Consider the following 18,459-nt stretch of genomic DNA (forward strand, 5'->3'; position numbering starts at 1 on the left):
TGTTGTGTTTGGGTTAGGGTACCTTTCAAAATTAATGCATCGCAAAATAAGCATGAATTTGTCCCTGGCCATGAATTTGGGGAAGCACGTTGAAAACAGCTTATAAGTTTTCCAATAGTCTTGTATTTGGGGTAATTGTAATATTCCCATGTGCAGCAATAGGCCAATAAAACATTTGAGATCCTCCACGGTAATGTCTTTCCATTTATGGAATCGTGAGCCTGGGGTTGTAGTAGGACCACAGAATAACTCCAACGCGTATCTATTCGTAGTAGCCACAATGCCCTCCAAAAAAATCACATCCACCAGCAACAAGAAAAAATTGATTGGGGTAATCTCATTAGGCAAAGGGACTAAAAACTTTTCCTCTTTTGTAAACGGTACATCTTTCATACCTATAGTTTGAGGACTCCATTGTGGTGGTCTTACGTCATAGTCTGGGTCTTCGACCTCTGACTCATCAGTCTCGTATTGTTCATCGTCGAGGTCCGGAGCATAACCAGGGACACCAGGGTCGTCTTCATAATCAGAATCACTATTAGCCACAAACTGACGTCTATTCTGGATTCCACTAGTTCCAGGAGGCAAATCCATGTCTATTGTATTATAAGAATAACACTAAACACACAACAAAAACGGTAAAATTTGAAGTAGTCTAAAAACTAACCACAAAACGCTAACTGAGAACGGCGACCACAAAAACGCGGGAAAAGTATATCCCCACGAGCGGCAAAACGGAACAACCATACACGACGAGTGCTGAGAGCACACTGACTGGGTTTCTAAACAATGGCGCTGTGCAGTAGATCTACGTCATGCGCGCCTGGCGCGAGGCAGCCGTGCAGTAGATCTACCGCAACCGCATTGAACGTGTTAACTTTGTATATTGAATGTGCCAACCCAGATCACTACACCATATCTCAAGTATGTCTCAGAATGAGGTATGCCATCTCTGCTGTTATGTTACTGATGCATTTTATTCTTCTTATTACATAGAGAGCAGAGTTAAGTTTCTTGCACAGGGTATCAAAATATGTGGAAATTGAGTCTAGGGTGAGACCTAAAAGATCAGTTTGGTCTATAAGGTCAATTTCAGTAAGGGATTTGTTCAACTCATCTTCTGCAGCTGATCTGTTTTGTTTTAGAGGAGTTTGCTACTAGGTTATTTGCTAGGCAGTAGATGTACGTCACATTTAGAGCAATGTAGGCACTGATACTTAAGTCATATGGTGTGTCTCTTTTCAGCAAAAGAATTGTGTCGTCCTCGTAAATCATTACTGAGCTGTAATCTTTGATGTAGTCAGGGAAGTCATTTGTCAAGAGTATAAATGGTACAGGTCCAAGCACCGATCCTTGTGGTGCTCCTGTTACAATCGAATGTAATTTTGGCTTTACTATTCGAGTAACACCATTTTCCATGTAACTGAGCTCTACCAGTTGGCTCCATCCCTTGAGATAGCTTTCAAACCAGTTCTTAGCTTCCTGGACTCCTAGAGCCTCTAACTTGTGAAGAATAGTATCATGGCTAAGGCAATCAAACACTTCTGAGTAGTCAAGGAGAACAGTAGTGGTTATTTGCCTTTGTCAGTGTGATTAATAATAAATTACAACAGGTCTGTTAAAGCTGTAGCTGTAGATCTACATTTTAGAAAATCATGTTGGTGTCAGTGAGGAGGTCAAGTTGAGTTAAATTTAAAAGCTACTATTTAAAAGCTGACATAGCCAAAACATTCCAAATTTTCGCCAGGGAATAAAGTAATATTTACAACTGAAAACAGAACAAAAAAGCTGTTATTAGGTATTTATTGTTGCTGTAAAAATGGTTCTTTTGCAAATGTTATAAACAATTTTATTTTAATAATATAATTGTACATTTAGTTCAACATTATTGAGGCAACTGCCACTTGGCGGTGCACTTAGATCAACATTATTCAGGCAACTGACACTTGATGCTATGTTTAAATCAACATTATTTAGGCAACTGCTACTTGGCGGTGCACTTAGATCAACATTATTCAGGCAACTGACACTTGATGCTATGTTTAAATCAACATTATTTAGGCAACTGCTACTTGGCACTGCGCTTAGATAAACTTTATTTAAGCGATCATCACTTGGAGGGTTAAAAGAATATTTACCTTGCTTGTTCCACAAATGGCTTAATGTAAGGGGGAAATTATCAGAGTATTGGGCTAGTGGGAGTATTGAACTGGTGATATGTTGTTTACTTGTTCGCACTGTGTCTACCCATCAGGCAATACAGAAATAATGTCCTTTTTATGTTGTATTCAGATCATTCAGGTTTTTTTTTAAAAGTTATGTCTTAATGCTTTAATAGGATAAAAAAAACTTAGTATTTTTTGTTTGTTCGGCACTTTGTTGCTTACAAACTATTAATTATTTTATTTAATGTAATTCTGATTTTAACTATTTTACATTCCAGTAGCAGTGAGTTAATAATTCCCTCTGTATTTAATGTTTTGTAACTGGAATCAGTTATCAGTGTCAGGTTTACTCTTTGCTTTACTATCTTCTCAAAATTCAATACTTGTTTACTAAAATTTATTTTAACTTTTCTTTTTGCAGTTCGTACCACTGTCTCATTTTGAACAAATCAATATAACCTACCTATTATCATCGTAACATAAGATTTTTAAGGAAATAGGTATTATTTTTCCATTGATAAGTCTTAAGTTCAATTTTGACTATTTATAATTTAGTGATATCTAAAAAAGCTCAATAATTAATTAAAAATGAATGTGAAATAGTGGCTTTAGAAAAATTGTGTACGATAAATTTTCCACTATTTGTTTTATTTTTTGGCTTAACAAGGATTCAATAGATACACATGTTTGTTGAAACTGTTAATGTTTTGCTGACAAGTTCAGACAATGTATTGTTCATTTATTATGGTGTAGTGAGATTATTAAATAATTTTGCTATGTGTGGTTATATGTTTCTGAGTGTTCAACCAAGTACACATTTTCAATGTTCTTTATTTGGTACATCTGAATGTTTTATTTGCCAGAACATGTTTACTCTCTCTCTCTTCCCTTCATTTGAAATGTTTTTCTTGTAATTTTTATTCATTATATATGGTTAAACTGAAATGAAGCTGCACATTTTATTTCATGGTGTCATATTGCATTATAATTGTTGTTGATGTTGTAACCTATGAGGGGTTCACAGTGTCTTTGTTTCGTTGGCACTTTATAGATGTCTAAATATACAGATATTATGTGTTTCTCATTATAAAAACGATTATAGATAATAACATTAAGGTTAACAGATTATTAAAGCATTAGAAGGTTATTTTTTTCCATAATACTTAAAATATGTCTCATTTTCAACTAATTTTCTTATGTTTGTTTTTTATTCCAACTGAAATTTGAGATTGCTATTTTAATTAATTCAATTTCGATTTTTAATATTAAAACATGTTTTAATAGGTAAAATGCTACCAATTACGTAATCATTTCATATATGTTGTATTTATAGATTTCAATTGTATTTTATAATAATGGCAGAGTATGTTACTTAATTCTTAGTGAAAAAACAGCTTATGTGTTGTACTCAAAACTGTTCGTTACCTTTAGACATTTTTGTTTAGTTTTATTCTTCATTTTGTAATTCTTAGCCAAAGTTTTAGTACCATGACACATAGATGCAAATATTATTTCTATTAGTTTATATGATATAGTGCTTATTTAAATTATATTTAACTATGTTATATTCAACTAAATGTATATTGTTATGTGAATATAAAGGTATTTATTGTCACACATTCAATTGTGATTTCTGTTAGTTTAAAACTGTGTTATTCTCACTGTTAGTTTCGACACTGCCATGTGAATTTGTTCTGGGTACTTTCTTCATTCTTTTCGCAAATGTCGCTTTTCTCTCCTCTCGAACATTTCCACACTTTCAACTTGCATTTCGGGAGAAGTGAATTACTGTCCAACTCGTCTAGAATCTCTTTCTCTGTAAGTTGTTCCACATTAATACTTTTAAATTTCTTTCTCTCTTTACATTATTTTTATAATTTCTTTTCCTGAGATCTCTTTGCAAAAAATTCTGTCAGACGGAGGTGGACTGAGAAGGGTGGAGAGGTACCTAGACCAAGGCTAGAGAACAGATTAAACAAAAGCCGATCCTAATGCTTGTTAGCCTAGCAGTGACCTAGCACCTGTGGTTGTGGCACCGTTATCCATGTCATTTCGGGTTGAATAAATTATTATGAAGCATACAGTGTTTTATTTGATTGTCTCCCAGCATAAAGTGTCCTGATTTTTGTTTCTAAACACTCAGTAGATCATTTTCAAAAACAAAAGTACAAACCGGATTGATTTCATTGCCGAAAACTTGGTACTGAAGTAATATTTCCACTGAAGACGTTCAAGAGGCAATGCAATGCAATGGATTGTGCATTTTGTTTTAATCTATTCTCACCCTGTCCTCTCCTTCCTTGGCTTGTTTTTAAAGTGTTAGGACTTTTATACAGAAAATGAAAAAAATACCGTATGTCCTCAGTTGATTCTTGACAGAATTTTTTAGGCTTTTCAATTTTTTGTTTTGTATGTTACTCACCTTGAAAAATGTTATGATTATCTTTCTTGGTGATCTAATTTGAAAGCTCACAATAGAAAAGATCTCTCTCAGCATGTGGCTCAATATCATTTAGAATGTGTATGATTTCCATCGGGTGCACATAAAAGAATGTAGTGTTTTGATGGTGTTAAATTACACTTTAATCTTAACTAATAATAACACAATTGATATCTAATGAAATAGTAATATTTCAAGTTCTTAACATTACAATTGTTTAATTTGTACTCTGTTGGTTACATGCTGCATATATAACATGTAGGATTATTCCTCTTGTACTTTTAAAAGCATGTCTTGAGTGATTGTAGTGACAATTTCTGTAATATTGTCACAATTCAGGTAGGTAGGTTGACATTGGTCCTTAACAAAACCCTAAATGAAAATGCATGGGGTGATATTGAATGGTCGTAGAGGGCACAATAGTGTTCCAATCCATCAGTCAGTTACAACATCTTGAACTGTGTTTTACTAATGTGGTGGTTTGCCATCTCATTACTAAATGAAATTACCTCATTCATGTTGTATTTAAAGAATCTTGGGGCATAACCCGATAAGCCAGTTCTGTTGTGGTAGCTTGAATGAAAACTACAAGGGTCACTCTGACAGTTCTTAAATACTGGCAGACATTGCATTCTGCAATAATATTATAATTTTTATCTGATGTTAGATCAGTAACTGACAGTAACTTGTGTTTATCAGCATATGTGTATTGTGTGTTCACAAAGATCAATTTCATGATTTGAATGATCTTTTTGGAATTTTGAAGGAGCCTTAACTTGCTTCAAGACGACGAACGTTCAGGAAGGCCACATTCCTCTGTCATTTAAGAAAACGTTGATCGGGTGCATGCCATGATTCAAGAGGGCAGACACTATACATATTTAATGATTCTTCTCTATGGATAGATCCGTATCAGTGCAAATAATACTGCATGAATTTTTAAAAGTCTGAAAAACTTTCTTGATAAGTTACCTCACAATTAGACAGATGAGTAATAAGCTGAATGTGTGTGAATCAGCCAGCAGACTCTCACACCGCTTAATTTTTGTGGTCATTTGATTATTTCCAAAATCGTTACTGGTAATGGATACATATACACAATTTTATGATTTTGCAACTTGAGGAAAGAGTTGCATATGGATGTTTGAAGATGAGCCATTCCCCTCAATGGTTAAGTAACATTGATTGGTGTAATGTGCACTTCAGGAGTACAAGACTGGTGAAGGCTATTAGGTAGGAAGGACAAAGAACTGCCACAGCAAGTTGGTATACTAACAGTGCTTGTCTGATGTTCTTTAGGGCTTGAACATTAAGAGTTTAATTTTGCACCACAGCAACGCCTCTTCTCACACTGTTGCAAAAACTTTGGAGTGTTTTGGTCAAAAGTCCATCAGAATCATAGAGCACCCCCTTATTCACCCGATCTTGCTAAGTGTGAGACTTCTGACAAGTCATTGCTTATCTTCAGAAGCCAAAATTGTCAATGACAAGATTCACAAATATTTTAATTGCATTTCAAAAGTTGAGTGGCTGGGTGCTTTTCAACACATGGAAATTCCGATGTCAAAAGCACATGGACACTGAAGGGGATTACTTAGATAACATCTAATAATTGGTGAGTCTAGCACAAGATCTCTTCATATATCTCAAACTTTCAGAGTGACTTTGTGGTCTGTAAACTTATTTTGGGAAACACTAAAGAGAAACTTAACTTTTTTACAGTGTCGTTCATACTGTAAAAGATTCTGGGAATTTCAGGCACCCAGATTCTGATATCTTATCTCTTAGATGAAATCATGATTTATTACTGAACCCAAAAATCATAAAATCTTCATTTCTTTGCTGCAATATTTCATTTACAGAGTTATAGTGCATATAGTTGTCAGTATACAGTCCAGGAGCCTAGAGCCAATTTGCATTTTATAAACACAGAAACCAGTTTTTCATGAGTTTAGTAGAGTAATTTAAGAAAGAGTTAAATCATCAGCTGCGATAGCTTTGGTGGAGTTTAGAATGGGAGGATATTAAAAAGATTAAAAATATTAAACAATATTTTTTCTTAGATTATATTATTTTTAGCTTGATACTCTTACAATCAACGATCAGACACAAAAAGTTAAATCGGATTCTGTCAACCATATACAAACTGATCTCTTAACTGGAAGTGGCCACCTTTAGTCTCTTTACTTTATATAATATAGAGCCTGACATGATATAATGATTATTCATGTGTCTGATGGTTGGTTTTAAGTGTATTTAAATAAAAAAAAGTTTTGAGAAAAAGTATTGTTTAATATTTTAACTCTTGGGTATCTTCCTAATTTTATCCCCACCAAAGCTAATGCGACTGATAATCGATCTCTTTCTTAGGGAAAATTTCTCTGCTGATTTCAAGAAAAAACCGGTTGTGTGCTTTGTATACAATTTAATATGTCTCTTGGCTCTTAGGCCAACGCAGGTTTAGAAAAGCCTGTTACAGTTGTAAGTGATATAGATGCATATACAAGAATAAATCTTTAACCTTAGAGACTGATAGTCGAGTATATGCCGACCACAATATTTTTTTGAAACACGTAAATGTTGGTGACATCAATAAGACATTTTTATGATTTAATTAAAGAATAATTTTAATTTTATTATTCGATAGTAATATAACTGTTGATAAACACAGCTTGGAAGAAATGGACATTTTCTTTTAGATATGTTCAGAAAGTACCAGTCATTAAAAATATTTCAGAAAGTACCAATCATTTAAAATATTTAAGAAAGTACCAATCATTTAAAATATTTCAAAAAGTACCAATCATTTAAAATATTTAAGAAAGTACCAATCATTTCAAATCTTTCAGAAAGTACCAATCATTTTAAATCTTTCAGAAAGTACCAATCATTTAAAATTTTTCAGAAAGTCTTTCTTTGCATTGCAACTGGACTTCCTAACAGACTATTTAGGACTTAATAAAAATGTTTCCCTTGTATGCTTAGACTGTTGGTTATCCCACATTTATTTTAAACTGCTGGGAAGGGATTAAACCTTCTATGAAATACACATTTATCTATAATAACAGATTCATTACTACTAAACTGAGAAATTGAGGAGTTGCCACCAACTATATTACTGTTCCTGTCTATCCCAGAATAAAGTAATCTTATTGAAATTGTACACAGTAGCAATGAATGAACTTATTAGTACATAAGAGCTAAGCGATAATATGTCAGCATTGAATCCTGTATTCTTTTATTTACACCTAATACATAATATTTAGTAATCAAAGATTAACATTTTCCAATACAGAGGCATGGGACTTACGATCTGTATCGGTCTACTTTACAAGATATACAAATATAGAGGCATGGGACTAGTAACTATCTCCAATCTGTATCAGCTACTTTATTATATATTATAATATTCTTGTGTGATACAAATAAATCCTCATTTAATAGTACACTAATTTGAATAGATAATCCAACCTAGATATTTCAATGTGGTAAGTAATTTGTTAGTGTTTGCTAGGTTCTGTGATTTTTAGTACGAGGCCTGGCCGTCTGATTGTGTTGTGAACGGTTGTTTCAGTTAGTAATTTTATCGACCAATCAATTTAGCAGTCAATAAATATCTATTAATATTAAACATTGATTTTGGGAAACTTAATTGTTGATTAATCACTTCTTCATTTGATCGATTGATTCCATTAATCGATATCTATCAACATTATTTAAGAACTGGCTACGGTGAAACATACTTAGGTTTTACCTAATAAGAACAGTTAAACCTGTAACACTTTTTTTGGTTGTAGAAATATGATTGATGTCCATTGTAAAGATAAGATAAATATGCATCTATACGCTTTTTTATTTTTGATAAACTTTCCTTTTTTGTATGTAATGTTAAATTTAAAAATTTTTTTCTTACAAAAATTCGATAAAAATGTATTTAAACAGTGTTTTAGTGCATATTAATTATACTTTTAAAATTAGACATCTCATAATTCTACAGCAGAAAATAAGGGTGTAAAAGTGTGTAAGGTGTAACATTGTTCTTATGGAGCTAAAGTCAAGATTATTTCCAGTACAGCCGGCTCTTAAGCACTGTTGGAAGTATTATTTTTTGTGCATTGTAAATTTATTCCTATTATTTCATTAATGCACTTTATCCCGTTAAAACATTTAAAATGCTTGTTTTCTGATTGATGCAGCACCTCATCACTTTTTATGTTTTTTATAGTATGAAAAAATAACCCATGATATGTGATTTAAATTTTTTAACCATTGTGTTGTCTGCAGGAATTTTACATCAAACGCTATGATTTTTTTCTTATGAATGTTAAAGTTACAATGCTCTTTTACACAGACACTTTCACTAACTTTGAAAATTGATTTGATTTCAAAGTGATAAGTTTATTTAAGGTTCTAAAGTACTGTTCCCGTTCACAGTGTTGCTCTGGTACTTTAAAACGTTGTGCAACACTCTCAGTTCGTTATCAGTGAAATAGTTAATCTAAATAGATCCTTTTGAAAGTGTGTAAATCTATGATTGGGTAAACCATGTTATAGAACAAACCAAGTGTGAAAGTGATGTTCAACATTTTTAGTAAATACTGTAATATAAGTGAATGAAAAGCTATGAACGTATTACTAACACCACATGGAGACATAAATAATTATAATTTTATAATTATATTTATTATAATTATTACACTACCCTGTGACACAGCAGTGTAGTATGCTGTAGAAGTGTAAATGGCTGTTTGTGTTCCCCAAGGAAAAACATGCATCTAGTCCACTTACACTGTGTATTTCTCTTGTCAAACATTCTTTCTTTTTATTGTCACTTGTACTTTTTTCATGGACAACCAGTTGGCTATTTTGAAGTTTATTTATACCTACATAATACTTTTGGTTTTTATTTGTCAATTATTCCTGTATATAAAAAAATGTTCAGCATTGCAAGTGTGTCACTTGATTAATAAATTGCAGCCAAATTTAGAGATTTAAGATTGTATTAACTAAATAATATATTCATAAATCTGCATTTTATAATTTAAAATTTATCTCAACTAAAACTTTTTACTCTAGAAATATTACTTTCAGACAACTTGGTGTAGTGAAATTTGTGCAAGTCTGCAATAAACCTGTTCACTGTTTCAAATATTAATGTGTGAACATGGCTTAGTTTGAACATGCAATGAAACAGTATTGTTATTAAGAGTATATTGTGTTTTATTAAAGGTATCACAAACTTAGACTCAAGGTTAAAAAAAAAAAAAAATCTGCTAAAAAGGGAAGCTGCGATGTATCTGCTTTTATTAATTACTCCATATTTTGCTAAACAAGTTTTCCAGTGAGTTTTTGTTTAAATATACAGAACAACGCTTGGCTTTGTGTGAGTAAATAAATCTATGTATAAAAAATACACACCAGATTGATTTGTGTATCTACACACTCAAACCATTCAGTTATGGTAAATAAGAATAACAGGTTTCCAGACATTTGCTAGTGTTATATGCTCAAAGAAGGTGAGTACTCTTTTTAGTAATTTTGTATGATTAACTGAAAACATTAGCAATAAAAGAAAATCGCTCAAGCAAAATTATACTTGTGAATGTTGAGCTTAGCTCTAGTTCACCTACCTCTTAGTGCAGCATCTTAAATCTAACTCTGTGATAGACTTAACTCCTGGGATGTGGAGTCATACCCATTTGAAGAGAGCCAATAAAAAGTCAGCAACAATGAAGCTCAAAACAACTCTTTGCATCTTTTTGACATCGGAGAGACCTACACTACAAAATCAAGTGTAATTAAGGTAAAGAGGAGTTCTTATTGTCTCATCAGGTGTACAGTTGAGTGCAGTACGATGTTTTAGACGCAATCTCCAAGTACGGTAGAGCAACAGAGTTTTCTACACATAACGTAGCTATGTTAGGTACGTTAGGAGGGGTTGATTAAATGTGCGTGTTGAGTTTAGCTTCAGTACACCTTCCTTTGGGATTGAAGATTTTATAGTCTAGGTGGAAACAATAAAAAAGGGTTCATTTTGAGCTTCTTCATTACTGGCTTTTTGATGAATGAAGACTGTTCTTTACAGTGAGGCAAAAATATTTCAACAGTGGAATTGTGTTAGTAATTTTTTGATACGGTTTGAACCAGAAGTCCTTAACCTTAGTCATGACACCAGCCTTGTAAGCCCAAGAATTAAAAGTGCTATGTCAAATAGAAATTGGTATTAACTACAACTAACTAAATAATTACACACCACATTGCAGAGACTCCACTCCTAACATAAAATGCACATTGATTGATATGTAGTGACTTTTAAAATAAATCAATAACTGCTATAAGGGTGTCATCTGGAAAAGTCATGGATTTTAATGTAGGGTCACGGAATTTACAGAAAAGTCACAGATTAGGCCTTTTAAGTCATTGAAATTTTCTTTTTAAATGTAATTTTTTATGGCATAATGATGATAACTAGTGATGTATCAAAGCCGAATCTTGAACCAACCGATCTTCAACAAAGGTTCAGATTCGAGAATCAATTGATGATATTTGATGATTGAATCTGCGTAGACTCGCCGAGTCATTCATTAATTATCAATTGATTGGCAGTACACATATTAATGATCGCTTAAATGTTTTTGTTGTACTCTGTGTTTAAAAATCGTAAGTAGATAATCTTATTAATGAATTAACTAAGCTTTGAAAATAATATTTTACGTGCAGTTACTATTTTTTTATATTTACGTTCATGCATCGCTGTGAGTCTGCTTAGTACATTCCTGGACAATAGCTGATGGGCATTACGTAAATTACTGATCGCAAAAACATGCTTTTGTTGTTCTTTGAATATGAAAAACCCTTAGATAGATAAAATATTTAATAAATTATCCAATTTTAGTGACCATATTTTGCTTGCAGTTCTGTATTTATGTACATGCATCACAACTAGTCTGCTGCGTATATTCACAGGGGACAGCTGATGGCCAATATGCAATTTGCTAATATGTGTATTTGTCATACTTTTGTTTGAGAAATCATAAATAAATAATCTTATTAACGAATCATCTGAGTATTGAAAATAATATTTTTCTTGCTATGAGTGCTGTGTATATTCGCGGACTGTAGCTGATTGACAATACATAAATTACCGATCGTTAAAATTTTGTACTTTGTGTATGAAAAAGTCCTTTAGACTCAGTTGGAAGAAGTTTGTAGATTTTGTGAAAACTGAAATAATATTAATTTATTCTCATAGTGTTTACAAAAATACTTATTATCTGAAAAACCATCTGAAATAAAAAAATAAAATGTTAATAACAAAAAGTTTAAGAAATATCATAACCCTACCAGAACAGATTTTTCTCTAGGTTCATAAGTAAAGGAGTTGTGAATTACTCCATAATGGAAAGAAATGGTGTACGAATCTGGCCAATGAACTTAGCTGAGACATTTATAAGATCAACTTGTTTGGGTTTTTTTTTGGAACAGCTATCGTTTCCAAAAGCTGTGTTAAATAGCATATATATAAATATAAAACATTTTGGACAGGGAGTGGTTTTGGGCTCTGGGGATCATGTTTGGTGAAGTTATACAAAAAATTTCTGTTAAGTGGTAAGATTGCAATCGGCTTATTTTGTATACACAATCTATCACCTAAAACGATAGATAGATGACTAAATCAACAAATTATCATCCTTTTGTCAATAATATTTTGCTTTTGCTTCATATTTGTCTTGATTTTGTCTGAAAAAATTTTCTAGAATTTTTACATTTATTACTATGTATTAAAACTGCTTAGGCTGCTGAACACTACTCACACCTATAAGTAAGGTAAGGTTATTGTAAAAAGTTTTCTCTAATCTATCCATATCTTTCCCAGTTTAATTACAGAAACTTGGCCTAAGAATTGCTTTGTAAATATGTTGCTTTTTGTACAGTATTTTTGTAATGGTTGTCACAAACCATGTTAAAGGTCACAGATTTTTTGCTTCAAAGGTCACTCACTGTATGTCATCAAAAGTCTGTCACTGATATTCATTATACATCAGCAGTAGATACCTTGGCTAAGATTATTTTATTGTGTATTATACTTTTCTAATAAAAATAATTTGCATGAAGAATTAGAGTTTGTCAAATATTTTTTTAAGACAACTTATTTAGTGAGCGTTTTTATTGACACCAAGACTTGTGGTAAATAATTTTGTGTGCAGGGTTTAAATAATTACCAGTATGTTATCTTTTAAATCATTTGTAATATAATGTAAAAGGAAGGTTGTGCTTAAATCAGTTATACAATTATACAGGTTACAAATTCTTTACTCTGAAAATATATAATTATATTCGAGTGGATGATCAATTTTAAGGATAGGTTTGATTTTAAGGGGGTCTATTGAAACCACTCTTTTCTCTATGGTGTCTGATGTCTATGTAACACTTTTTGCTTGCTGTATAGAATTTTCTTTTTTACCATATGTCATTAGGGAATAAATAGATAGAATGATAGATACTTTGTAGGAAATTATTTATTTCATATAAGTCCTCCATCTGTAGAAAAACTCCTATACTACTTATTATAATAGCAATTATTATTACACTACATCACATCTTCTTTATTTTTAAAAGTCTTACATGGGTATATCAAAAAGTACAATATTAAAATTTGGAAAATCACTACAAAACACAAAAAAGTAATGTTTGTGTAAAAGATGTGTTTTGTTTGCGAAGGAACAGTAAGACAGATTTGTTTGTGTTTGAACTGTGACACGCAGTTGATTAATGACCATCATGTTTGCTCTTGGTTGCAAAATAAATAAATAAATTTCTTTTGAACTACTTAAAAAAATAAAGAAATCTAATTAAACGTATATATTTGTCTGTCGTCAGTTTTCCTAACTTAGATTATGGATGAAAAAATTACATATTCTTTGTATTATTTATTTTATTCTTTATTCCTTTAAGGGAGTATATATTAATTCATGAAAGGTAACAGTGTTTGTTTGACATCTGCTTTACAAATATTAGATTGTTTAATTGTTGTGTGTGTTTTTTTTTTATGTTCACTGATATAAAAAATAATTAGTAACACTACATTTCGAGATCTGAAATCTAATCTTTTCCACAGGTGGATAACTAATGTAACACATAACTACAATCTTAAAAAACACAAGACTAGAACTTAAATTAAAATAAACTGCTCATACTAAAGCATTGTGCAACACATAAGTCAGGAATGACAACAAACTTGTTTGTCAACTCCTTACACACTATCTTGAAGATATGCAGCTAATAAACCAAACCCTAATTATTATAATTTGAACTAAAGAATACAGATAACTGACAATTCATACCAGAGATATAAAATCAACAATTTTTTTGAATCAATCCATGTTTGAATGAACACTATAAATCAATCAATAAAAAAACAAAGAATAATTTTTTCTAAAATCAGACTATACCAATCCAAGTATTATTTATCATTTCCTATGTTTCCTGACAAAAATATGTATAATTTGGGCAAAGCATATATTTGTGACTTCTCATAAAAACCTAGAAAGCACAGAACTTAGGGTGATTGTTTTGAACTTTAATATGTCAACAGGTCTATGATAAAAATGATATAATTTTAACCATAAAATTATTAGAAGAATATGCCTACATGGGCACCATATACTGAGCTCAGAGATTTGCCAATTGATTCAGAAAAGCAATACTAGTTATATTTTAGTACATAGTAGGTATTAATTTAAAGTTTTAATGGTATGTCGTTAAATTTATATAATAAGGACAAAAATGTCTTCAATCACTACACAATGTCGGTGTCTTATGGTCTTATGTCTTAATGTAATGCTTTGTTTATAACCAACTGGATACAAATTGAGTTTCTATAAACTGCATTTTATAATGGCTTACCCAAACAAACATGTTTATTAATTAAGAAAGATGACTTTAGAATCATCAATTTGGTGATTTCAGATTGCGTTGTAATCTACACTTCTAACAATTATTAGCCATTTTTAACCAACTATTGTGTTTTTAAAACTTATTGAGTTAATTTTAGAATTATGGAAAGAATATAAATGTCTGGCAGTAAATAATTTGAGAAGACCGAGAAAATGTAAAATATTTGTCAGTGACTACCATACATACATTAGCAAAACAAAGATAAAAATGCATTGCTAATTAAAAAAAACAAATACAGAACAAGTTGCAATAGAATTATAAATAATGAATAAATCTAAAACAAACAGAAACCTTCATACGAGTAATTGTTACCATTATATCGGCATGTGATGTACTGTTTTCACCTAGAATCACTTAATAATACAGATGTAAACCTCTTCTATTATTTTATATTAATATATTCTTAACTAATTTATTAAAACATGAAGTTTTTAATGATGATTAACAATTATGGGATAAAGATAAAAGTTATAAAATGGTGCATTCGATTTTTGGTTGGGTTAGGTTTTTAACATCAGGGTCATTCCCTTTTAGATATCTTCCCTGGCGACAGAAAGTTAATTTAATCCTACGATCACTTCACAAGGGTTTATAGGGGTTTTAAGAAGGAATTTTGGGCAGTTTTTAATAAATTTTATAGAAAAACAGCTTAAGATGAGATTGTATTTTTTATAAGTATGTATACGAATCATGAATTCCAGGGAATGACATGTTTTAATTAATGAAATGTAAATTAAGAAAACTATAGATTTTTAATAAAATATTACATAACATGTATTTTAAAAAACAAGTCACCACCTTCATTCCTTTTTTATTTACATACTGCACAGATTTCATATTCTTATCTTAGCTTTTTTTAAGTGGTCCCAAAATATTCAATTAAACGCCAATAGTTCCTCATCAAATATAGAAAACTTTTTCCTCAAGAAAGGCATTTTAAAAGACTGTTACACAATTATTTTTAAACTAAAAAAAAACACCAGAATATCAATTGAACATTGTAATACAATCCTTAATAATTTTAATGATGTATATGGACCCGTATATGACAGAAAATCAAAATTCTTGTAGACGAGGTGTTTTAACACTTAATGGCACTTTGACGTTAGGCATCTCACAATAATTTTATTCCCTGATGATGTTTATTTTTACAATAGCAAGTGTCCATTAGTAGGTAATGCGACAAAAGATTAAAAATATTTTAATTTTGTTAGAAATTAAATAAAATTTTGATCTTACCTCTGTAGAAATGTATTAAAGATATAATCTCATTACAAAAGAAAGAAAGAAACACTTCTTTATTGAGGTGAAATTAGGACCATATGGTCCTTTCTTACATTTAACCTCTTTAACAACAGACATAACATGAAATCATTGTTTGTAATAGAAGTCAAATCATAAACAGTAAAGGTCATCACGTTTATCACAAAGCTGTATTAATTTTGTTTTGTGTGTAACATTGTATAAACTAATCTGACAATGCAGCCATTACAATGCACACCAGAATATCTCATCAATGGCCAGTTCTAAAAGTGTGGGGAGAACAACAAAGTAAAGGCACGCACTAGTGGCACAGCCCTGTGTAACAAACAAGCCTCACAGCTACCAGTGTTTGTTACAAAGGAGGAAATGAAATCCAATCGCAGAACAATATCTATTGTGAGAGTTAATACAATGCAGAACTTCAAAATCGGTGTATTTTCATTTTGTTTTCAAGGATTTCTAACTTTTATGTGACTTTTATTTATGTGATCTCTTGTCAAATTGATTTGATAAAATAGTACATGTTAAGTTAATATTTAGAGGTAACTGGAGGATGCAAAATGTATTTTAGAAGGACAAGAAAAATTCAACATGAGGTTTTTTATACAGACAACGGTTGCACAGCTGTAATCTAGTTGCTTGGAGCCAAGTTATTATTCATTAATGGTAGATTCTGTAAATTAGAATATCCAGTTCAGCTGTTGCCCATGTCTGTTTGGCAAGATAGTTTACACCTGTTGCAAATGAAAATTCAATACGGTTGAAAGGCAAGTTTTGTAGGTTAGCGATTCATGGAAATAACAAGTTATACTTGGACATTTTTCAACAGTTAGATATAATTTTAATTTATCTAATTTCAAAATTTCATAACCGTAGCCAGACTTGCTGAAGGACTAACCCATCAGACAGAGCAGAGCTCGGCAATGAAAGGGCTGATCCTTCTGATTGGACTTGTCAACCTTCAATCGAACTCTCCAGCCGTGACTCCTGATCATATTACATTTCTAGGCTCCACTCAGTAGATGCAAGGTGGCTATACTTGTGAGGTCACCAAATCCTGAAGAAGGTTCTGAAAAATTTGGATAGGAATTAAGGATAAAAACTAATGCTAACTTTAGTCTAAGAACAATACACTATAAGGATGGGTTCCTTTAAAAAATCTGCCAACATTTAAAATTTCTTGTGTTAAAGTTTGCTAGCTTTAAATATATTTCACAGATAGATAGCACCATTTTATGAGAGAATACAAAGAGTAAAAACAGATTGTGGTGGGTTAGGAAAGGTGAAAGATCATCAGTTCTATAATAAATAAGGTTAGGAATGTTTGTTTATTAGGATAAGAAGTTCAAAAAGTGACAGAAATTTTCAATTACAATGAACAAAGGTTTCAAGGCCAAAGGTTTTTAGAACAATTCTCATAGAGCTAAAGTATTGTCAACTTACTTGCATTTCCATGGCTGTTTAAATCACAGCTGAATCTTAACCTCATTATCAAACACATTCTAATCATCTTCTGTTCTCTGTTTCCTTAATATTCCATCATCTGTGTATTTCAGGGTTTCCCAGTATATGTCCTGCCCATTCTTACAAGTTTTATCAAATAATTATATCTTTGTAAGTATTTATTATTTTTGCTGTATTCTTTTAGAGACCATTTTCCTATGTAGGGTACCAGAGTTCAATACATTCAACACCTCAATACATTATTTCTCGAACACAGTGAGCTTAATTATTTTTCTATCATCCATAAGCAATGGCTCTGTATCATAAAACTGCACTAAATATAATGCTACTCGATTTGATTAATTTTTTTCTGGTGTGATGTCACCTCATCACTTGTTGGGGAGTGCTCATTGTGAGTGGTCTAAGACGGGATCTCGGTTTGAGATAACGGAGGTTCAAATCCTGTCTGTCACTGCAGCACCTTTTATCAGTATCATTAACCTTGAACTGTATTAACTCTCCCTCTTATTCTGTTTAATAAGATCCTTGCATACGCTAGTAGCCCATGAAAATGGGCATGATAAGGTTTAAAAGGGGATTGGCCTCTTCTTTTTGTAGATATACACAAATGTTTGCACAGATTATTTTGTTGCACATATACTTAAATGTACTAACTAGATCTATTCTACTCTTTATTAAAATTTTTTATTGTTTTCTTTGGTATTAGTATTTGGATATTTAAATTGTTCAAAAGTGTTTAAAATTGTAAGACCTTCTATATTTAGTAAGTTTACAGTTGGTTTGTTTTCTTTTGGAAAATGCATGTATTTGGCTTTTTCATAATTAATTTTTAACACAAATGTTGGTATATAATATTGGTGTGAAATAATATAGAAAAGTACACAAAATGTTGGGTGAAGGCATGATATGAATACTGCTTTAAAAATTATTATACCTAACCTAAGGCGGATACATGTTCCCAAACTAACCTATCTAAAATAGTAAATACAAATATTCCCTAATAAAACTTCCAAAAACGAGAAAGTACATTCAACCAATAATCTATATTACTGGTTATCTATCTATATACTGGTTAATATCTCATATTACTGAGTGTTGGAGGAAAGCTATTGTTGGATATTTCCATAACGGCCTAAAGCACTCTACAGCTGGACATTTTTGAACATTAAT

The 18,459-nt window shown here is 31.5% G+C and overlaps 1 protein-coding gene and 1 long non-coding RNA gene across 3 annotated transcripts in view; one reads left to right on the plus strand and one right to left on the minus strand.

Annotated features, from left to right (window-relative positions):
* Positions 1-18,459, plus strand: part of LOC124355097 (patj homolog) — a 261,313-nt gene that overhangs the window by 216,104 nt on the left and 26,750 nt on the right. The window lies entirely within an intron of this gene.
* Positions 16,642-18,459, minus strand: part of LOC124355098 — a 37,285-nt gene continuing 35,467 nt past the window's right edge. For both annotated transcript variants that reach the window (XR_006921739.1, XR_006921740.1), the window contains exon 6: positions 16,642-16,894. This is a non-coding gene — a long non-coding RNA (uncharacterized LOC124355098). The remainder of the gene's footprint in view (positions 16,895-18,459) is intronic.

The sequence above is a fragment of the Homalodisca vitripennis genome, chromosome 2 (assembly GCF_021130785.1).
Source record: "Homalodisca vitripennis isolate AUS2020 chromosome 2, UT_GWSS_2.1, whole genome shotgun sequence".
Classification (NCBI taxonomy): domain Eukaryota; kingdom Metazoa; phylum Arthropoda; class Insecta; order Hemiptera; family Cicadellidae; genus Homalodisca; species Homalodisca vitripennis.